The sequence below is a fragment of the Mirounga angustirostris genome, unplaced genomic scaffold, assembly GCF_029215605.1.
Source record: "Mirounga angustirostris isolate CCGP_5_RB_7025 unplaced genomic scaffold, mMirAng1.0.hap1 SCAF_4, whole genome shotgun sequence".
In the NCBI taxonomy this organism is placed as follows: Eukaryota; Metazoa; Chordata; class Mammalia; order Carnivora; family Phocidae; genus Mirounga; species Mirounga angustirostris.
In genome coordinates this window covers 183,197,845-183,220,896 of record NW_026991712.1, presented here as the reverse complement: position 1 = coordinate 183,220,896, position 23,052 = coordinate 183,197,845, and the positions used below count along the sequence as shown (strand labels likewise).

The window sequence follows — 23,052 nt, the reverse complement described above, 5'->3', positions numbered from 1 at the left end:
GGCGCCTGGGTGGCTCAGTCAGTTAAGCCTCTGACTCAGTCTCAGCTCAGGTCTTGATCTCAGGTTTGTGAGTTCAAGCCCCACCTTGGGCATGGAGTCTACCTGAAAAAGAAATAAAATAAAATGTTATCCCTCAAATCCAGACATTTTAACCTAAAACGCATACATGTACGTTGGTTCACTGATGCACAGAGGCAAGGCCCCAAGGGCAACAGTCCCTGTAAACTTTGCTCCTTCCCCCCAGTCTCTCATGCCTTGGCCATTCCGCTGCAATGGAAAGTTTGTTTTAATGACTCCTCTTCATTGGGTTTCTAAAGCATTCTGCTTCGTTGTCATGGAAACGACTCTTTCTTTATACACCCATATTTCTCTGCTTTTCCTCTTCCGTGTCATGTAATTACTAAGGTGGGCAACTGGCGTGAGCTGATGTGGGCCCAACCAAGCACAGCCAATTCCTGTTAGCGTGCAGGGACTGGGGCCCTGAGGAGGATCCTGCTGGCCCCAGTGGTCAGCACGCTGAGGCCATCGGCCAGGATGGGTTGGAGAGGGCATGGGGAGCACAATTCGCCCCTGAGTCTGCTGGGGGGAGGTTGCATAAGGCCGAGGGATAGAAGGAATCGCAGGGCAGGACCAGAGCAGGTCAGAACTCCCGGCTGAAATTCACCAGCCCCTCACTCTGAGAACGGGCACCACCAGCTCTAGAGCGGAGGCATCCAGAACCAGTTTCTTTTTCTGTGGAGCCAATCAGCAAGCATTCGTACTTCGGAGTTTCCCCATCAGCCAGCTCAGAATTGCCACCTTTGTTAACCGGGCTATTTCTTTGTCTGATAATTATAATGGCAACATGCACCCACTCTGTCGTGTTGCAGGCACTTTGAAAATGCAGATTTATTCTTCTAAGTACTGTTGCGATCCCTGCTTTATAGAAGGGGAAACCGAGGCACGGAAACACTTAGTAACTTACTTAGGGATTGCCCAGCTAGGAAGTGGCAGGGCCTGTTCCTCACCCCTGTGCTGGGCTGTCTCCAAATGTGGCTGCATTTGGGAGGGAGCACTTGGTTGGGGCAGGGGGATCTGGACCCCAGGCAGGAGGATGGGCGAGGCCTCTGAGAGTCCGTGGCTATGCAGAGGGGCTTCCCAGCCCATTCTGACCCGTCCCCTCTCCCCCCTCCCCACCCCAGGACTTAGTTGGGCTCCAAGCAGCCTTCCCTGTTCTTGCTGGTCCTGCAACTCTGGGAGAGCTGACATCCTGGCCTCTGGTCCTCTAGAGCGAGACAGGCCAGGAGGATGCGGCTTCTGTACCCAGCCCTGCCCCAGTCTGCCCAGGGTGGTGCCCATTCTCCCCCTCTGTCCCGAGGAAGCAGGGCCTGGCATCTGAAATCTCATCCCCTCCTTGCCCAACTCTTGAACCTTTTGCGGGAAGTCCGTCTGACAGTCCTCTGCTGGTGGGTGACAAACAGAGCAGCAGAACTCAGGTGTCTCTTCAGTCAATGGCCCCAATCAAAAGATGAGAAAAGAGACAGAAGGCGCCTACGCTTTGCCGGCTGATGGCAGGTGCCCAGCGATGGGCTCTGCCCTGATAAACCATGCAAGGCTGTTGTTCCGGACAGAGTCTGAGCATATCCAGAAGCTCCCAGGGGCAGAAGTGGCCTGGAGACCCGCTCTGGGAGGGGAAGGAGGTGACCCGGGGCACTTGCTGAGGAGAGACTGACCCCATGATGGATGATGGAGGGAGGTGTTCCGAGCACTGTGTGTCGTCCCCAACATAAGTAGTCTGCAGATCTGGGGTCTCGCAAGAACAGGAGGAGAGGAGGACGTGTAAACCCATGGCCGGATGGGGAACTGGAGTGTTGAGTGCCTGGGTAGGCAGCCAGCTGCAGAGCCAGACCCCAGGAGAAGGGGGTAAACCGCCCCTTAGCTGAGACCCTGAGAAGGGAACCCATCTCCACTGCTACCCCTCTGTGTGTGTGTGCGTGTGATTAGCTTAGGGGGTCAGAACAGAAGAAGGAAGTGGAATTTGCAGTTTTAAAGGATATTAATTATTTGGGGGTCTTGATATTGGGGCAGACTAGATCTTCTGGGTATTATAGGCTGGGATCCTGCCCGTGGGTGTTTTTAATATGTGTGCTATGTTTTATAAATATGTGCATGCGTGTGTGCTAAATATTTTTAGTTGTATAGGATTAGTGCAAGCTAGTTATGAAAGGCTTGTAAGATACAGATTTGCCAAAGAAGAAATCCATCATCTGCCTATCCTAGAAAACCCCCACCACTCAGTGGCTCCTGATCTTTTTCAGACTTTAAATCCTTTTGAAAATCTGCTAAAGATCATGGACCTCTCCCCCAGAAAAAGGCTCTTAGAGTATAATGTTAGGGGGTTCCTTGGTGTCTCCCAAGTTCACCCTAGACTCATTAGGGTGCACCGAAGGACTGTTTGGGTCCAACCCCCGGCTTCTCTGCATTATGGGATGCTGCCTCCAAAACCAGTGTCGAAGGCCAGAGGGAGACAGAAGATTCCAACACCACCGAGGGCTGCATAAGACATTCTTGCCCAACAACTTAGTCAAAGTCTGCTTTGAGGGGTGTCTGGGTGGCTCAGTCAGTTGAGCGTCCGACTCTGGATTTCGGCTCAGGTCATGATCTCAGGGCTGTGAGATCAAGCCCCACATAGGGCTCCACCCTGGGCATGGAGCCTGCTTGAGATTCTCTCTCTCCCTCTCCCTCTGCCTACCCGCCCTTACTGCTCATGTGCTCTCTGTCTTTAAAAAAAAAATCTGCTTTGAAGCTGCTTCTGTTTTCAGCCTTGACTGCCTCTTAGGTACCATGTACAAGTTTACTCTGTGCTGTTTAAATCCTTTCTTTTGTCTAAAATTCACTACTCCTTTTGGGGGGCTTTCAGCAAGGACAGACTCACCTGAATCCTTTGGTGACTCCTGTAACGTCAGCTCACTTACGGGGCCAGCTGAGCTTTGGGACAATTGCTACCTGTGGTTTTGTGGCCCTACCTTGGCTTGGCGGGTGGAAGGGCCTAGGAGAGGTGGGCATACGTCAGGTGGGGGGCGTCATCTACGGAGGTTGGGAAGTCAGAGCCCATGTCCAGGCTCGGCACGTTGGGCTCTGCGCAGCCTGCAACCAGGCAGGGTCTCCCTGGAAGATTAGCAGGCAAACCTCCTTTTGCCAAGTTTCGGGGAGCTGGCTGCAAGCATCCCACCCCACGGCATCCGAGGCTCTGGTTAGCTATCCTTCGCACCATGGTCTCTGCCCCAGGCACGGGGAAACCCCTCCACTTCGTTTCCCCAGCCTTGCCAGTGGCCGGCCTCCCTAGATGCCACTCCCTACTTGGGACCCGTGACCTTGCCTGAGCTCCTCCTCCTCTTTTAATAAAACAAGCTTTATATTTCACTTCATGTGCACAATTCCATGGTTTTCCTATATTTACAGAGTTGCACAACTGTCACTGGAATTGACTGTAGAACATTTTCATCACTCCAAAAAGAAACCTCATACCCATTCACAGTCACTCCCCACTTCTCCCCAGCCTTCCCAGCCCTTGGCAACCATGAATCTCCTTTCTGTCTCTATGGACTTGCCTATTCTGGACATTTTGAGTAAATGAAATCATACAGGATGTGGTCTTTTGTGGCCAGCTTCTTTCACTCAGCCTGTTGCCTCTTCTTTAGAAACATGTCTGACTCATACAATTACAGTAGAGGGGTTGTTCCTACCGATCATTTACTCCGTCACAAGTATTGATGGGGTGTCTGCTGTCCTAAGCCTGCAGCAGGTGCTGGGCCACATGGCAAGGAACGCAGCAGCCGTGGAAGGTGTATTAGTCATCAATTGCTGTGTAACAAATGATCCCAACACTTAGCAGCTTCATTAATTACCATCTCACAGTTGCTGTGGGTCCAGAATCTGGAAGGAGCTGGGGCTGCAGGTGTCTGGAGCCGGTTTGTTGGCAGGTCTCAGTGACTGTCCTGCTGATGGCCAGATATCTGCCCCCCCACTTCCCCCACCCTCACCCCCCCACCCCTGCCATGTGGCCTTCTTTACAGCGCAGTTTGTGTCCTTCCAACATGGCGGCCGGCTTACCTGATACTGAGAGGTGAGAAAGACAAAGAGCCCAAGGCTAAAGCCCTCAGTTTCTGTGAACCTAATTTTGAAGGTGACGTGCCATCACTCTGCCAGATTCTCTTGGTCACACAGAGCAATCATGCTATCATGTGGTGGGGGCTGCAAAGAGGTGTGAATACCAAGAGGGGCAAGGGACTGGATATGGTTTCATATGGAGAATGGTCCTCATGATAGCGAGCTCCCAGCCAGCTTGTTCATGAAGGGCCCACTGGGCTGCCTCTGGACGAGCCTTGGGTTGGCTGTGAGTTCTCTGGTTCCAGACTCCGCTCAGGCCTCCTCCACCTTTCCCCGCTTTGTATTTGTAACTAGGGAACGGAGCTTGTAACTATATACATTGCCCTTGGTACCACCTGATTTATTCACTTCACATAGAATAATTTTTACAGATGATTTTCCAGGTATTTGTGAATTCTGTGTGCATTTCTATCAAATGGATGAGTCAGCTTTGGGATTTCCTTTCATTTGTGTGGTCAAGAAGGATGTTGACTAGAACCGTCCCCGGGACCCATCCCGGTGGGTTTGATACTTCCCACCACGGCACGGGGACACACCATCCCACAGAAGTTGCTGGAGACACCTTCTTTCCCAGATGGCCCATGAGACTGTCTTGAGGGGCAGGATCAGGTCTTGTTAAAAGGGACATATATCATGCATTAAAAAACTGAGCCTCATACCCTGAAGTAGTTGGAAGCTTTGTTGTGAGAAGCAGTTTTAGGCTCAAACGCATTTAGTCAACACGGAACGGCCAGCAGATCAGTTTCCTGAGTCCCCAGGGTATCTTTCAGGAGCCTTGATGTGTGACTCACACAATGAACGCCCTGTTGGTCCCATTTATCCCCCTTACCCTAATTTCTCCCAGTACATATTCACACTTGATCTTCTTCACAAGCAAGGAATAGCTTTCCTTCTCTAAAAGATATAAAGAAGTCTAAGACGGGGCGTCCTCCCACGAGGATCACATTCTGGAACTGGAGAGACCTCAGACTCCAGGAAATGGTGGCAGAATGCAGCGTGTCCCCGGATGCTCTGCTGCGAGCTCCTGGCTAGAAACCCCCCCTCCAGAGGCTGTCCCATTGATATTTGCCTCCACTAGCCGAGCTGGGCACTGTGTGCGGGCACCTGCTTTTACAGCTGAGGAAACAGCTCTGGAGTAGTGAAGAAACTCCTCCAAATCCAGATCTAACGCCAGGGCTCATGCTCCTGCCTTTTGTGAGAGAGTCCCTGCAAGCATGAGTGCTTTTGGTATACCCCTCTCCACCCCAGGTCACAAACTCAGAAAGCCTCAATGAAGGCAGACTCTTAGTCTAAGCTTGGGGAATTGGCCAAAGGAAAAAAGAAAGAAGCTCCAGAGTCTAATTAACTTCACTTTTTAACTACAGATGAGGCAATTTTGAATTAATGGGGGGTGAGAGTCTTGAAGATTAATGGAAATATGTGAAGATGGCAGGAGAGCAGGGGCCAGACATTCCTGTAATTAGGCTCCCTCGTCTGTGTGCCTGGAAAGTAAAAAGATCAAGGGGACAAAGCCATGGGGGGATTATGTGAATAACTATGGAAACTATCTCTCCCCTTTGAGGAGGATTATTTTCCAGAGTCCTCCTGTTTTTCCTAAAAGAACTAAAAACATTTAGCTGGGTTTTTTTTCTTGTTAGTTGCATCTTATTTTTACTGACTGTAGCATTCTTGTTCTCGACTCTACTCCGCATCTTACCTGATCACACCTAAAAATGCTGTAGGGCAGGAAGAATAAATTTCCCTCTACCCTTCTAGATTCTTGGCTGAGAATCCCCCACCCAAAGATAAAAAGACGGGTTAACAGGAGAAAAACGTATTTAATTACTAAAGGATGGGAGCCCCACAAAAATACAAGATTCAAAGATGTCACCGGAGCAGGGGGCTTTATACTTTTTAGACAAAGAAACAATAAATGTATGAAGGATTGACAAGACAGAGAGGTTCGGGCTTGGGGAAGTAACAAGGTTTATTTATATGGCCTTCTTGGCCCTAAATTCCCAGTCCCTGATGATAAGGATGCCTTCTACCCTCCCCAGGCCCCCACCCCAACCCCCTGCCCCTTACAGGGAGGGGTACCTTTAACACGCAAGATTTAGCTCCTGCTGTCAGGGGGACAAAGGAGGTTCAGAGTGTCCTTCTTGCATTGCTGTTTCTCAAATACCTTTTATTCAAAATAATCAGTATGCCAAAGTGGCATATGGGGGTAACAATTCTAAACCCCTACAATGCAGAGTGCCAAATGTGAATAGGAAGAGCCCACCAAAATTCCAGGAAGGTTGGTGGTTGGGATATTGGTGGGCAGCTGGGAGAAGCTGACATTTCCTCACCTTGAGCTTACCTGGAAGTGTCAGGAGAGAGGAGGAGGAGTGACTAATGGAGCAGAGAAGTTTCCCTCTTATGGAGCTTCTTGATTGTAGCAAGGGTTCTCACGGGTGGGAGCAGAGACTCATCTGGTTTCCTGCCTTGTGCTTGCGAACTTATAAAGAGGATCCAATCTTTGTCTATAGCAAGTAGGAGGGCAGGAATCTAATTTTTCTGTTTACTCTGATTTCCTAAGAGTTGGTGAAACCTATTTAGCCACCAAACTAATTTATTTAGACCCTCATCTGTATTCCAGAAAGGATTTAACATACCTGAGCCCCGAATGAGGCAGGAATCAGGACACTTGGGTGTTCCTTTCCTCTCTGCCATGTTTTGAGCACGTCACTCCGTCTTTGCATGTTTCCCATCTATCTGTGAGAGCAAACGCTTTTCGAGCAATTACTGTACACACCAGGTACTGTTCTAGAGACTTTCCACTCACCTGTATTAATTCACTTCATTCCCTCCCAATTATTATGTGATGTGTCTTTCTGGATTTGTTAGCGCAGTTTCAGTACGTTGTTCTGATACGGGCAGGATGACTTTTGGTGGCTTCTGCCATTTTCAAGGGATGCTGGCTTTTCCTCGGGGCTCCAGAGGGACCAGTACCTGACGCTCCCAGTTTGAACCCCAAGCCATGTCACTGGGTTCCATTGCTGATAAAGAGCTTGTCTTTGCACTTGGCTTTCCATGCTGGAAAGAAAGCGAAGTCTGCAGGACTGGGCCCCTAAGGAGAAGGGCACGCACGGGGAGGATGGGGGAGTGGAACCAGGAAGCCTGTCTGCCCGCAGACAATCTCTCCCCTGGCTTGGTGGCATGGGGTCATTATCCTTTCCTGGTTGGGGGTTGTTGGGGATACTACAGACCCCCAGCCAAATGGTTGTCAGAGAGAACTCTCAGCTCAGTCAGCCTGTCTAAGATCAGGCTGTGACTTCTGGCGGCTTATGTCTCATCCTCATACTGCACCTCCACCCCACCCCACCCCCACACCCCTACACTCCCCGCCTGTGAGTCAAGGGCAGCTCAGCAGGAGGCCCGCCCTCCACCACCCTGACCTCCTTTGGACTGTCTTCTGCTGCACCGCTCCCCTTCCCAGCTGGGGGTGCGAGGAGCGAAGGGCAAAGTAGAAGAAGCCAGCAGGTGCAGCCCTGGGGTGGACGGGGTGGCACACGGGGCAGTCCCCATCGGGGGCCCAGGCTCCACCTTTTCCAGACCTCCTCTGCCATGTGGGTGGCTGGGTGAGGTTTGGTGTGTGAATGTGCATGACTTCGCTTTGCCTCCTCCAGCCCTGAGATGCCAGGGACACTGAACCCGTCTCTGACAGGGTTGCGGGGTGCTGGGGGCGGGGACACAAAGGTCACCGAGGGTGGCAGGACCCCCCCTTAACCCACAGCCCGGCCCTCTCATCCCAGGCTTCTTCACGATTCCAGGAGCTTGGGGCTGTTTTTCTCCTTTTCCTCCTCTGGGGCACTGGGCGACGCTGGGGCTGAGGGAGGCTCTGGGGGCTCAGATGGACGGGCCCTGCCCCGGGCGCCTCATCTGGAGCGCTCACGGCAGGCGGAGTCGACCACCAGAGTCGTCCTCAGACCACTTTCGTCCACCCCACGTCCGCCGCACCTGCAGGGACACCCGGGGTGATTCCGAACTCACACTCCCCTCCTCCTCTTGCGCTCCACGGTGGCAAAGCTTGAAGTCTAGGGCTGTGGACTCCAAAGAACATTCTGCCGGACACGGGACACTGTGGGGCAAGAAGCATTGCAGTCCGGTACCAAACCAAGGTGGTTCGGAAGCTAGCCCTGCCGCTGCGTGCGGACCTGTGTGCATGTGTCAACTGCTTGCCCTCGGAGCTTCGGGTTTCTCATTTACAACCCGAGGGAAAACAGCACCCACTTCGCAGGGGGATGCGTGGGTTCACTGGAGCGCTGTGTGAGGTGCAGGACGGGGGGTTACTGCGTTAATGCACCAACGCCCCGCCAGCGCGAACGTGGTTCATTGTAACGAATGGATGCACCAGCGAAGGTCCCTGGCAAACTCGTTTACCTTCCGAATCCGACCTGTTAAGGGGAACCCCGATGGAAAGGAAGGCCCAGCGGCTGGGGAACAGCCCGCACACCGGATGGGAGCCCAGAGCCCGGGATGGCCAGTTATGTGGGTGACCCCGGCTCCGGATCATTGACGGTGGTCCAGTGCCCCGTCGGTTCTGGTGACTCCCTGGGAACCCGGGAGGGGAGAGCGGTTTGGGGGACCACCGGGCCCCGTTCCCTTTGCAAATGGCACTTTCAGTTCTCCGGCTACGAGGCGGGAGGGGGGCCAGGGCCAGCGTGCGCACGCCGCCCGGGGTCCCGCGACGGCTGGGGCGCTCCCGGCTCCAAGCGCACACGCCACCTGCGGGCCGGGCGGGAGCAGCAGGGGTCGGGGAGGATTTGCAGCGGCGTCCGCTGCGCTCCCCGCGGTCGCCGGCTCTCCGACACTCCGCCTGGCTGGGGCTGCGAGAATTTGCCGACGGTGCCCGCGGCGCGGCGGGCCCTGGCCCCGCCCCCACCGTCGCCCCGCCCCCGGCCCCGCCCGCGCCGGCCTGCTGTCCGGGCCCCGCCCCGGGCCGCGCCCCTCCGCCGCTGCCCGGCTCGCCGGCTCCGCGCCGCGGGCCTGCCCTCAGGCCCCCGCGGGCTCGGCGCCGCCGCCGGGAGGCTCGCGTAGCTCCGGGACCCGCCCGCCGCGTCCCCTGGGCAACCGTCTCCAGGGAGATCGGGCCCCGCCCCCGGCACCGACACCCGGTACGGAGCCCACCTGTGCGGGCGTCTGCGGGGTCCCAGTGCACCCCTGCGCACACCCCGCCCCGCCCAGCGCGGGGCTTTGTCCGCCTGGGGAGATCGGGGTCCAGGGGCGTGGGGGCTGGGGGAGGCGCGCGCGTCCCGGGGCGGACCGGACCCGGCTGGGGAGGCCGAGGCAGGGGGCCGAGCTCGCGTTGTGATTCTCGGGTGTGGGCTGGTTCATGCTCTCCGGCTCTCCAGATCTCCATGCGTCCCTTTTGTGCCTCCAGGGGGGGCGGCGGGGATCGGGGTGTCCCGCGGCCGCCCTTGATGGGATGAGCAGGGCCCTCAGCCGGGCTCCGGACGTGGACGCGCCTGTTCAGGGCAAGCTGTTTACTTGTCAGGGACCCAGCAGTTGCCGTGCGCATCTTCCCCTCCCCCTGTCCCCGATTCGGGACGGAGCATCCTGCGCTGTGTCCATTCCTGGCGTTGCCTCCCAAGCTTTGCCCTTGAACCCAGAGGGCTAGAGGGCGGCCGACCCAGATCCTGAGGTCTTGGGCAGACTGAGGGCCAGAGCAGAAGACGCACCTTCCTCCGGGAAGAGCCTCCTCCTTAGCCGCCCTCTTGTGAATTCTGCCCCAGCTCCCTGTTTCCTGACCTGAATTCCTGAGCACTAATTCCTTCTTGCTTTCCCTAACTCTTCCTTCCCTAGGCTCCATCATGCTTTCTGCTTTGTCTTTCCTCATTTTGAAAGTGTTTTCTTTATAACCATGTCTCATTTCCCTGTGACTGAACGGGTGGGTTTTGTTCCCTTGTTAAACTCCATTGGTCAGCAATGGAAGTTCTTTCTTCCTTAGCTCCTGGCGCTGACCTCTCATTTCTCTTGGGAAGCCCTTGCTATCCTCGCCTGGATGCTGAGTGGAGAGACCATCCAAGTCCCCATTCCCGGGCTCCTGCAGCAGGGTCCATGGGATATCCTTCCAGGGATTAGTCTCTCAGCAGTGAGAATTCCAGCCTGGACCCTGGGAAATGTATTCTTGGAATGGACACCTTTTCCAACTGCTTCCCGGCACTGGGCTTTTTGCTTATGGAGAAGCAAATGGTTTAGGGGTCCTGATCCTCAAGAGCCCGCCCTAGCCTTGCCCAGTGGGTTCCCACTGTGGAGGTAGCTGTGCCCTGAGCCGCGGGTTGGAGAAAGGGGTTGGGTCCTACTCTGAGCATCCAGCCGGCTGGGCTTCCGGGCTTCCGGAGCTCAGGTGTCTTCCTGTCTCTGGGGTCAGATTATTTCCAGGAATGGCCGGCAGGGGGGGAAAAGAAACACCACGGATGCAGTGAGTGGGCGGCCCTCTCCCCACACACCTAGGCTTTTCACCTCCAGCAAGCAGGGATGAGTCTTCCTGTATGATGCAATTTAGTACTTGAGTAGGGACCTCCCTATTCAATGGGACCAGCCATTGAATGGAACTTGAACCCAGGCTTGGCACAGATCATTCACTTTGCCTTCAAAAACCAAACAAAAGCAATGGATACTTAAGAATGATCTGAGTTATCTGTATCTGAGTGCGTGTGTGTGTGAGTGCGTGTGCGTGTGTGTGCGTGCGTGCGTGTGCGTGTGGTGGCATTGATGTGGGTGGTAAGAAGAGCCCATCAAGCAGAATGTGATTGGTTTGCAAAATGGGAGCCTAGGTGCAAGAGTAGCTTTTGAGCTAAAGTCTTGCGAGGGAACGCATAGAAAGTTTGTGAGACTTTCTCTTTTAAAAATTTCATTCATTCATTCATTCTTTTTTTCCCCCCCCCAGACAGATAAGGAGCTCAGAGTCAGGCAGGGGCGGAATGGTGCTCACTGATTCCAAAGCATCTTTGATCTGCCAGCCAGAGGGGCATTTGCTGCTGGTCTTTCTTGGACCATTCCAGAGAGGTAGGTTGGGTGAAGGAGACAAATGTGTGGGGAAGAAGAGATGTGATTTTGTAGACAGCTTAAGAATTTGAACAGACTCCGCCCTCCCTGACCATCCAGCCAAAGGAGAAGCTCTCTTAACTTCCCATCTAGGACTAGATCACGCAAAGGAAGAGAATGACCCAAATGTGTTCTATGAGCCAACAAGGGGAAGTGAACTAGACCTTGGCCAGCTCCCCAGGAGAGGGGTGCTGCTCCCTTTGAAAGGAAGGGGGGCCCTGCTCCCAGAAACCCTGGAGCTCATTAATAAGCTATTTGACTTGCTTCAGTCATGGTAGAGTTGGGCTGGCCCATCTGGGGAGAGAAAAATGAAAACATTCTTCCGAAGGGAATGGATTGAATTCTTATAACTCAGCATTGCTTCTCAAAGAGTCCTTAGGTAGGGACGTTCTGTTTCTCCAGAGAGTTGGCAATCCTATATCAGTAAGACAGTGCTCCTTGGAACTTCTTAGATGTTCGCTGGGATATGAATGCAGTCCTTTCATTGTGCAAATGAAGAAACTGAGGCCAGAGACTGACATTGGCTGAGCATTGGCTTTGGTGTCTGGGGCTAGCTGGGTATGGTTAGCAAGCTCCCAGACTGGTAGGCCACAGTCCCATTTGCAAGCCCTATGGGTACATAGGTATGCTCTGGCTGCAAAGTACATTCCTTCTTACCTGGATGCTTGAGCAGCTCCTGTCATTTCTGATGGAAAAAAGCACAGGGTTACAGCATGGTGTCATCCTTGGAAGCTTCCCCCGGGCCCCACCCCAACCTCATTTTCTCTAGATCTTCATCAGTACTTTCCAAACGTCTTTGTTAGTGCAGCTCTCTTTAAAAAGATCAAAATATTGGGGGCGCCTGAGTGGCTCAGTTGTTAAGTGTCTGCCTTCGGCTCAGGTCATGATCCCAGGGTCCTGGGATCGAGCCCCACATTGGGCTCCCTGCTCGGCGGGAAGCCTGCTTCTCCCTCTCCCACTCCCCCTGCTTGTGTTCCCTCTCTTGCTGTGTCTCTCTCTGTCAAAATAAATTAATAAAATCTTAAAATAAAATAAAAGATATTAAAAACAGAATTTTGACCTGTAGAGTAGATAAAAACAGAGTGCCCTGTGGTCCAGGCAGAGACTGGCCTAGGACTTCCACTTAGCACCCCGTCCCACTTCTGCCACCCTCTGAAGACCTTGGGGTGCTTCTATGGAACCCCAGGACCTCCTGGAACATAGTAAAAAACCATGGGTTGTGTAGACCTCTGTTGGGGGATTAGAGTTTCTTCTATACACCTGTATACCTATTTACAATATCTTGATTCTCTCTCTTTTTTTTAGGATTTATTATTTATTTGAGAGAGAGAGTGTGTGCATGCAGTGGGAGGGACAGAGGGAGAGGGAGAGAGAGAATCCCAAGCAGACTCCACGCTGAGCACCGAGCCTGATGGCAGGGCTCAATCCATAACCCCAAGATCATGACCTAAGCCAAAACCAAGAGTCCTATGCTCAACCAACTGAGCCACCCAGAAGCCCCAACAGTATCTTGATTCTTGTTTCAGCAGATGCCTTTTAATAATTTTTAACCCTCATGCTTTTTTATTTATTAAAAAATACCGATTTACTGTTGAAAGTTTGCCCCCAAAATTAGCATAACCTACCCTCCCCTACACCCCCAGAGGACCACTGTTTCCTTGATGGAGTGTCCAACCCCCAAATCCTCCAGAAAGCCTTCTATGTGCCTATCTTTGGAAACCTGATTTTTATGTATTGTTAAATATTATTATGAACTTCCGTGAAAACTAATAACGTAACTAATTGAATGCATATGTTTCTCCTGGCTCTGCTTCAAAAGCCCACTAAAATGAGAATAAAGGACTAAAATAGGACTAAATCCTTAAGGAAACAGAAAAGGAAATGATTGAGGAGGAGGAGGTGGAGTGAGCAAACCCACGGAGAGACAGAAGGCAGGTCGGCAAAAGAGATGCAAAGCTTAGAATCTTGAATGTCCCGTGCCGTGGTGGAAGAAGGCTGGTGTGTTCAAGGACCCACCAAAAGTCCAGGAGTGGGAGCTACAGTGTTCCTAATGACAGGCTGCAGGGTGGGCTGGAAGCAGGAAGATTGATTAAAGGTATGTGTTGGAGCAACAGACCCCTCTCTCAGCCCACATAGTTAGGTGGCTCCCTCCTCCTTCCCAGCAGAAGATGCCTGTTTTCCCAGAGGCATTGCTGAACCAGAGTAGCTCAGGCCCAGCCTGGGGTGGAGGAGGCTTTGTGGGGAGCAGCTGAGGGCAAGAGGCACTGTATTGAGAACAGAAAGATTCAGTGAAAGTTTATATACTGAACAGTGAGACCCTTTCCTGGTTGGCTCCCAGAACATGGCAACCTCCTCTATACCACTCTCCAGTCAGGGCCTTGAAGAACTTCTCTCTGAGGAAATTGAGCTCACAAGAAAAAATGACCCTCAAATACTAACATTGAAGGGACCCTCTTGGAAAGCTGCCAAGCAACTGACCTTACCTGTGTACAAACAGCTTTGAGTGCCTCTCTCTTAAGTTTGAATACACAGCTATGGATCATCCCACATAGAATGAAACCTCTAGCGTGAAAGATAGAGACCCAAACAAACAGAAAAAAGGGAGCCAGAAGTGATAAACGTGGTTGTTTAAAAACAGGAATACTTAGGAAACAATAATAAGCTCGTGGATGTAAAAACTCTGATAGAAGAGGTGCCTGGCTGGCTCCGTTCAAAGAGCGTGCGACTCTTGATCTCAGGGTTGTGAGTTCAAGCCCCATGTTGGGTGTAGAGATTACTTAAAAATAAAATCTTAAAAAAAAAACTAATAATAGAAGCAAAAATTTCAATAGAATAGAGCTGGAGATTGAAAACTAAATTTCTAGAAAGTAGAACAGAAAGACTTGAGAGAAGGAAAATAGGAAAGAAAATATAAGAAAACTGGAGAATCAGTTCAAGACTCCTGATATCCACCTCAGAGGAACCCAAGACAAAGAGAAAAATGAAGACGGGGAAGTTATCAAACTACAGGAAAAAAATTCTAGAACTGAAGGAACTTCAACATGAAGAGTCTCTGAGTAGTACCCAACAATGAATAATAAAAGACATACTACATAAAAGTAAAGTATGTACTACAGGACATCATCATGAACTTTCAAAACTCCAGAGACAGGAATTGCCAAAAGTCAACAAAGAGAAAAGGGGCCACATCTAGAAGGTCAGATAAAAGAATGGCACTGGACTTTACAAAAGCAACACCAGAAGCTACAAGACAATGGAACAGCTCATTCAAATTTCCAAAGGAAATTAATTCCTGAGCAAGAATTCTGTAATTGTCATCCAAGCAAAATAATAGAATTAAGGCACCTTTGTAGATGTGAATTTTCCAAAGCTCTGTGTGTGAGCACCTTTGTATCGCTATTCAAGGAAACTAGTGGAGATTGTACTCTATGAAAATGACAGTAAACTAAGAAAGAGGAACAAGTGACACAATATATAATTGTCTCTTGTTCTCATTTGGCTCCATTTCCAAATGGCTTTCAGTATTTCAGCTGTTACCTTACTTTGTTACCGCACTTTGCAGATGCGGAGAAAAAACAAACACCTACCCCATCATGGGAACTGAAAAGGACTGACTTCCAAGCTTTCCCTGTAGCCAGGACCTGTGACCTCGACTCCACAGATGGAGATGTACCTATGCTGTATTTTGACAGAGGAGAGGGATGAAGCATGTGCTGTATCCGTTGTTATGGCGGTGGCGGCAACGATGGGCTACAAGTTCAACTTGTTGGCACGGAAATGACAGAAGTACAAACTGGCATTCAGTATTCAGTGGCAAATAGGGGCAGTTTTGCCATCAGACATGCATCATGGAATCTAGTGTACTAGGTTCTATTTCTTCTTTTTTGTTCAACTTTTTGTTTTTCCTGGAGTTGATAAGCGCCTCATCTCTTATTTGCTATGTTTGCAATATACTAACTACTAATTCTTCCTCAAACTCTCCAACAGAACTGTAAAACTCCTCACAGTGCAGCAAATAAGCCAAATAATCTGTCAGCAAATTTTCTGCTTAATCAGTGGGAGTTGGCTTCTTTACTTGCAACCAAGAACCTTGACTGGTAGAGAGAATGATGAGGAGAATCCCCATAATAATGGTGAAGCAAAGTTCCAACAGTATAGCTCTCTAACAGCTCATCTAGAGATGAACCAGGCGAATTTGGAGCAGTATGGCTGAGGACTCCAGGAGGAATATAAAAAATGAAGCTGATGGATTATCTGACATATTTACCATATTAGGAAGAGTTTTATAATTCTGTTAGAGAGTTGAGGGAAGAATTACATATTAGTACATAGAAAACAAAGGAATTATATTTGTACATGGAAAATGAAGCAAATTTTGAGTGAGGCAACTATCAACTATAGAAATAACAAAAAGTTGAACAAGAAAAGAAAGAAATTAGAGCGGTTTAGTGTTCTGTTCTATAAAAAGAGACCACTATGTGGTTTAGTGTTGAACAGTATTTTATGTAGTCATAATAATGTAAGCACTCAAGTTTTTTTTTTAAGATTTTATTTATTTACTTGAGAAAGAGAGAGCACAGAGGGAGAGGGAGAAGCAGACTCCCCGCCGAGCAGGGAGCCCGATTTGGGGCTCGATCCCAGGACCCCGAGATCATGACCCGAGCCGAAGGCAGACGCTTAACCAACTGAGCCACCCAGGCATCCTCAAGTTTGATTAACAAAAAAATGATCACATAGCTGTGTTCAGAGGATGTGTGTGTGTGCAGGAGGCCCAAACTCATCTTCTAAGATCAGAAGTTAATAGTTGAAAATCGAGAAATACCCGCCTAAATCGATTATTTAGATAATCAGAGATAAATACCCAAAGAAACACCTGCAATCGGGGGGTGGAGGTTTGGATGTGCAGGGCACGGGGCTGCTCCTTTTTTTGCTGCAAAAAGCTTAGCTTTAATTAATTTTTAAAACCGTGTGCTTGCCTAACTTTCATAGATAACAACATTTTGAAATCATTATTATAGCATCCATATCCACCCATGTTATAGCTGTTTTCATTTTCTCTACCCTTTCTGAAATGTTTTGTCCATAGACAGATGTTGCCATGGCCAAGTGGAGGGGCATTTTTGGGTTCCATTTCATGGGGGGAATATTTGCATTGCTCTGTATTCTACACACGTGCCATTGTAATGACTGTCTTCACTCCTGTTAAGTCAGTTATCATAATTTCCCTGTTATTTTGTGATTTTCTACTTCCGTGAATACCACAAATGAATATCTTTGTACATATAGCTTTGCACATATTTTTTCTTTTGCATTGCTTCCTTAGGACGATCCCCGAATTCCCCAAATTGCCAGACCTGAGACCATGGATCTTTCTCTTGATTTTGATGGGTAGTGGCAGGGGATTTTCCCCTTGGGTGCAGGCCTATGGCCTCCCTGGGTGGGCCATGAACTGAGCATCATAGGGGATAGTCGGGATAGAATTTTTTTGGTAGGATAGTTTGTTCATTCTTCTGATGACAGCAGAAGAAGTCAGGAGTCTCTCTCTCTCCCTCTGTCTCTTTTTATAGAACAGAATTTCCAGAGATCTTTGCCCCTCATTCTTCGATGTCTATTTGTCTATTTGGTTTTCCTCCACTGAGGACTTTTTCTTCATTTTTAAATATTCAAAATAAAAGTTACCACTCTGTTAAATAATATGGCTTCAAGGGAGACACATTTAAAATGGGAGAGAGTATGGGGCGCCTGGGGGGCTCAGTCGTTGGGCGTCTGCCCTCGGCTCAAGTCATGGTCCCAGGGTCCTGGGATCGAGCCCCGTGTCGGGCTCCCTGCTCCGCGGGAAGCCTGCTTCTCCCTCTCCCTCTGCTTGCCCTGCCTTCATGCTCTCTCTCTCAAATAAGTAAATAAAATCTTTTTTAAAAAAAAGTGGGAGAGAGTAAAAAGAAGAAGAAACAAAGAAAGAACAGGGGGAGGCAGCAGCGGATAGACATGGAGTAAGGCAGCTCATGTCCTCAGCTTACCTGCCAAGCAGACATCGGGATGCCTTTTGCAGGATTTCATGTCACTTTATTTCATCCATCCCCGGCCTTCACCCGTCTCATCCCTTTTCCTCCTGTGGTGGGAGCTTGGGGTGTCAGACCACCCTCCAGACAGGCCCTTCCTTCCTAGTCCTGGGCATGGTTTTGGGGATGTCCTACTTGGCTGGCCGCTGGCTTCTGGAGATTTCCCTCCCATTCCATTTTTGGGGACAGGTTCCTCCTTCACCTGGCCACCACTGGACACCGTCTGCAGGGCAAGGCCACTTTTGCTCTGCCGTTCCTTTGCTGTGGTGCAGACTCTGCCCCACCAACTGGGGTGTCCACCAGGGACGGAGGATGCTGCTACCCCCAGATCTCCGGGAGGGACACACTGACGCGGGCCTCAGGAAGGGTTTTGTGTTTTGGGAGAATAGCTCACCTGTCCTAAAACTGGACCTGTTGGGGGGACCCTGGGCCAGTCCGTTTTCCATCTGGTCTATAGCTTCAGTTCTTTGTCAAGAAGGTTCTTAGGGACGGGGAGTTTCAAGGCTGGGGTGCTAGAATGCCTGATCCTCAGCTGTTAAGAGCAGAGGATTGGGGCGTTTTGTGGCAGGTAGGGCCCAAGTTTTCCCTCATTAATCTCGCCCTGTCAGCTCTTGCCTGGGGCCCTGGCCTGATTGCTTTCCCACCTCATTCTTGCCTCTCTCACTTCCATCTTCCTCACAGCAGCCAAAGCAGTTTTTGTCAAGCATAAACTCAGGCCATATCAGTCTCCTGCTTAAAACCCTCCAGTGGCTTCCCATTGCAGTGATAACAAAATCTGGCTCCACACTGTGGCTACAAAGCCCTGCAGGATCGGCCTCACTGCCTCTCCCAGTCATCTCCCCTCTGGGTCCTGGACTCCAGGTACGTGGTCTCCTGCCTCAGGGCCTTTGCACTTCCTGTTCCAGCTGCCTGAATCCTATTTCATGGATCTTTGCCTGTTCTTTCTCATTCTTTGGGCCTCAACTCCAATATGACCTCACTTGAGCACCCTTCCCTGACCTGCCGTCCAAAGGAGACCCTCCCTCCCTGCAAAGCCCTTTTTATTCCATTCCAACTCTTTCCTTATCTGATGTCATCTTGTTTGTTATTCTTTTTCTTTTTCTGATTTCCTCCTGTTAGACTAAAAACTTTGTAGGATCAGGGATGGTGCCTGTTCCATTCCCGATGGGCACATTCCCTGATGCTCAAATAAATATTTGCGGAATGAATGAATGAACAGAACTTGCAGCCTGCAGCCTCCTGGGCTGAAGGGGGGCCCATTATGTCCTTTTTCCCAAGGGTCTCCAGGAGGATGTGGTTATTGAATCGTCTCTGGGCTTTCCCTGGATGCCAGAACAGGGGTGGTTTCTAGAAGGCTCCTTTAAGGCAAACATCCAGGAGCTCCGGTGGGAAGTGGGACCTCTGGGTAAAGCATCTTCGGAATTCACCTCTGAAGTGCCCACCTGCACCCACTTCCCACATAAGTTAGGCAACAGGAAAAGCATCCACTTCATTCTCCACAGAGGAGAGTGTGGGAAACAGAACACTTCTTAGAATGACTTTTTGAGGCTGAGAAGCACCTGAAAATCAGCCCAGGTCAGGAAGCTTGACTGGACTCTGCTCTGTCCAGCATGGTGCAGAAGGCCTGCCCGTATGGCTCGCTGTCCCTTGTCCCAGTGGTTGCTGGTCTTGTATCCTCCGAGCCTGGGTTGATGGTAGATATTGGATAATGTGTGTAACCACCTTTGAGACGTTCTGAGACTCCTCTTGAGCTATTGGGGTGGTAACTTTCAGCTCTGAAATCCGGGTTTTGAGCAGATGTTTTGTCCTAGAGTTACAAGAACAGAGCATGTCTCTCTATAGACGGATTCATAACAACGACCCAGGGGGACCTACGAGGCCTGTCTTGCTCAGGGCACCCTCAGGGAGGAGAATGTTTATTGCTCAGATAAGCAGGATACAGCTTCCCTTCTCCCTGCTGCTTGTCCCCTGCACCGAGCCCGCTGAGAGTGACTCATGTGTTCCCTTGGGAAGCTGTTCCCCGGGGCATGTGACTCGAGCACCGAAAAGCCTGTCTTTACATTGACAAATGGTGGGCAGCGGTTCCTGCTCAGAGTGTCCGCCACACTTGCGAGAGAGACGTGGAACCCTAGCAGACCCAGGAGCCAGATACCAGCTCACAGCCCTGACACGGTGGAACCTCAAAGAAACGAGAGGGAGGCTTCAGGGGTCCTGAGCTCGGCACAGGCCACCAGCCAGCAGGTCCTCCAGCCGGGGAGGCGGACTAGTCGATGGGCTGCCACTTCCTTCCCAGGCTGATGAAAGCACTGTGGCTGTTCTGTGGCTGTGGATGTGGATGCCACATCCCTCGCTTGCCCTCCTCTCTTAGAAATAGATTAGGGCTGTTGGGGTGCCTGGGTGGCTCAGTCGGTTAAGTGTCTCTTGATTTTGGCTCAGGTCATGATCTCAGGGTCGTGAGATCGAGCCCTGCGCTGGGCGTGGAGCCTGCTTAAGATTCTCTCCCTCTGCCCCCCACTCTAAAAAAAAATAAAAATAAACTGCATTAAAAAAAGAGAGGGAGAGAGAAAGAAATTAAGGCCCCGGAAACACTCTCTGCGGCCGGCTGGGAAGGACGGAGGTAGCATACATGCTGTTATGGACTCTGGGGAGAAACTCCTCTCCCGGCTGCTCGGGACTCAGACATGGGCAACCCGAGGAACTGCGCTCCGACCTCGGGCCGGAGGGAGCACGGCTAACTGGGCGCATCTCAGGACAGCCGGCCGAGGGCTGGGGCGCTCAGGGACAGAGCCCCACGGCTGGGGGGGTTCCACCATCACACGGCCGTTCTATGCATGGCGCTGGCCAGAGTGGGGACGTGGCAGGATTGTGCTCCCGCTTGTCCAGTTCCTTTGATACTGTGTTCATGATTTGGATGCGGACAGAGAGGGAAGCCTGCCGCAAGAGTCGGGCTGGCTCAGAGCAAGGAAGGATGGCTCATGGTTCATCTTGGGCTGATGCCTCTAGTGCCTTGAGGTGGTCCTGGCCCTCGCTTACCCTCTGTCTCCAGGCCAGCTCACCTCTCTCTGTGGGGAGCCTGCTGACCCCCAGTTATACCTTGGGAACCGCAAAGACCTCTCCCCTAGGCGCCACACTCGGGGCTGCTCCTCGGCTCTCGTCACAGGGCTGTTCACTAAGCAGCTCAGGTTCACTGTGTCTGGAATGGACCTCTTGCCGTCTTGTTGCCCCCCAAATCTGTTTCTCCCTCACACTTCCCCCATCTCGGTGCATTTCCCCCACCCCTCCAGTCTCCCAAGCCCGCACCCAGCTGTCATCCTTACTTCTTCCCCCACGACTTCCCATCTCATCCGCCAAGCTCCTAAATATATCCTGATTCCCTGCCTTTCTCATCCCCTGGGGCATGAGCCCCCCACCCCACTCCCCATGGGCATGCTTGCTTCTCTCCAGTCCTTCCACACTGAGCCAGTGGCATCATTTTAGGTGCAAATCGGGTCCCATGGCTCCTTTGCTAAGACTGCCCATCACTCTTTGAGTGACACCCAGGTGTCTCCCCTGTAAAGACTCCACAAACCTTGGTCCCTGCTGACCTCTTCAGCCCCTCTCGTCCTATGTCCTCCCCTCCCTGCCCCACCCATACGCTCCAGTGGCGGTGGCCTGCCTTCCGTCTGCTCTGGACACAACTGGCCCACTCTTGTCCTCTGCTCTGGTACCCTCTTCTCAGAGGGGCTCTTCCTGGCCTCCCCACAGGGAGTAGGCTGCTCTCCGTTACATCACCATTTAGCACGCTGTCTTAACCGTGTTGCTATAAGGTGTGATCGTTCTTCCTACCTACTCTGGGCTTGGGTATTAGTGTCTCCCCCTTGCACCACTCTTGGCACTTAATAGTTTAAACTAGTGTATCTCAGACTGAGTCGTATGTACAAAATATCAAATCCAGTAATACATGGGTGCCAATTATTTCCAAGAGATGAAATCACCAACAGTAATAGTGAATTTCTGCATTCAGATTCAGGATATTCATTGGGAGAACCTGGCTTCCTGGGAGAAATAGCTAGAAGGTTGGCAGCCAATGAGCTCAGTGATATGACCACTGAAGAACTTTCTTGGGGGAAAGGGGCTGATATGCTTTTATTAGGCTAAGCAATGGGAGTCTGGTACCCAGAACATTCTTCTACAGTTGGCCTGTCAGGCCCCATCCACAGCAACCTCTTGTTTTCTCAGAGTACCGAACTTTGGGAAGAGTCTAAAAACTGTGTTATAGGGAGAACAGCCAGAGGTACTGAGGCCATCATCCAGCAGAAAGAGCCATCAGATGACAGACAGCTCTCGGTACCTCTAGATGACAACACAAAGATCAGGGTTGGCTCCTAGAGGCAGGCCAAGTTCCAAGGAAAGAATCTTCTAAACACTAAAAGCTAAAATGGAACATGCAGCTGCAAGTGACCAAAAAACTAAAAACAAAAAACCAAAAAAAACCCCAAAACCAACTCGAACTGCACTAAGTTAAAAAAAGATGGGGGTGGGGGGAGGCAGGGAGGCTTTTTTGGCTGAAAGAACTGAAAAGTCCAAGGATAGAGTGTGGCGTCAGGCACGCCTGCCTCCAGGGGTTCAGAGGATGTCCTCAGGACCCCACCCCTCCAACCTGAGCTCTCCTCTCCTTCGTGGTGGTATTTTATCAGGTTTCACCCCTGAGAGCAGCAGGAGGTGCTCACCAGCAGCTCTAGGTGGATACTCTCTCTTTTTTGCCACCCCGGGAGGCAGTACCCAAAGAAGTCCGGGTGTCAAACGCCCTGGACTGACTTGACATTCTCACGCCCAACCTGGAATCAGTGGCCAGGAGAGGACACACAGTGATTGGCTGGGCCCAAACCCCCTTCCTGGTTCCAATCCAATCCCTGCGGCCGGGGGTGGGAGGGGGTGGGAAATTCAGGGCTCTGATTGGCTGGGCCTGAGGCTCAGGCCATGCCAGTGGCCAGGAGTGAAATCAACTTGGCTGAACCACTTGAACTGAGGGTGTGTTGCGTTTGTGAAAAGTCCTCAGCTTCCAGATCAAGAAACTGAAAAGTACCAGCCCCCAGAAGCCCCTCATACCCGTTTCCCTGGGGTAACTGCCCTCCTTCTGGGGTCCCCCCTGTCTCTTCCTCTGCCAATATAGATTAGCTCTGCCTGTGTTCTCTGGATAATTAGAATCATGAGCACATAGGCTTTTGTGCCTGACTTCTTTTGTTCAGCTTCATGTTTATGAGCTTCGTTTATACTGTTGTGTGTATTTGTAGATCGTTCATTCTCATTGCTATGTAACATTCCATTGGAAAAAAGAGACCATTATTTATTTCTCCATTATACTGCGGATGCGCATCTGGGAAGTTTCCAGTTTGGGGCTATTAGGAATAGCAGTGCTGTAGACACTCCTGTTTGTGTTTCTTCTTGCACATGGACTCATGTTTCTGGTGAGTGTATACCTAGGCTTGCGATTAATTGCTGGGTCATAGGGCACCATGTGCTCAGTTTTAGTAGATACTGCCAAGAGTAGATACTTTGCCAAAGCGGTTGTACCCGTTTGCATTCTTGGAGCAGTTCTAAAGTCCCTGGATTAGTTGGCATCTTTGTCCCGTACGTTGCAGAGTGATGAGTCTGAGCTTCATAGAGAGTTGGGGCTTGTGAGTAGCTGCACCTGGGTCCTGGGCCCGCAAAGAGAGAGAGGGTTCCTGCTTCCTCCTCTCGAATCTCTGGCATTTGATTATGTGTGGCCAACACCATCCTGGGTCTTCCTTCCTTA

At 51.0% G+C, this 23,052-nt stretch overlaps 1 protein-coding gene across 4 annotated transcripts in view; it reads left to right on the top strand.

Annotated features, from left to right (window-relative positions):
• The window catches only part of PIK3CD (phosphatidylinositol-4,5-bisphosphate 3-kinase catalytic subunit delta), a 48,162-nt gene that overhangs the window by 9,214 nt on the left and 15,896 nt on the right, over positions 1–23,052 (top strand). For 2 of the 4 annotated variants that reach the window (XM_045898749.3, XM_064589957.1), the window contains exons 1-2: positions 9,132–9,284; positions 11,060–11,178. The exons of 1 other annotated variant lie outside the window; for it this stretch is intronic. The gene's annotated coding sequence lies outside the window, so the exon portion shown is untranslated. Of the gene's footprint in view, positions 1–9,131; positions 9,285–11,059; positions 11,179–23,052 lie in introns of those variants that run through there. One more of the 4 variants, XM_064589958.1, reaches the window with a different exon arrangement.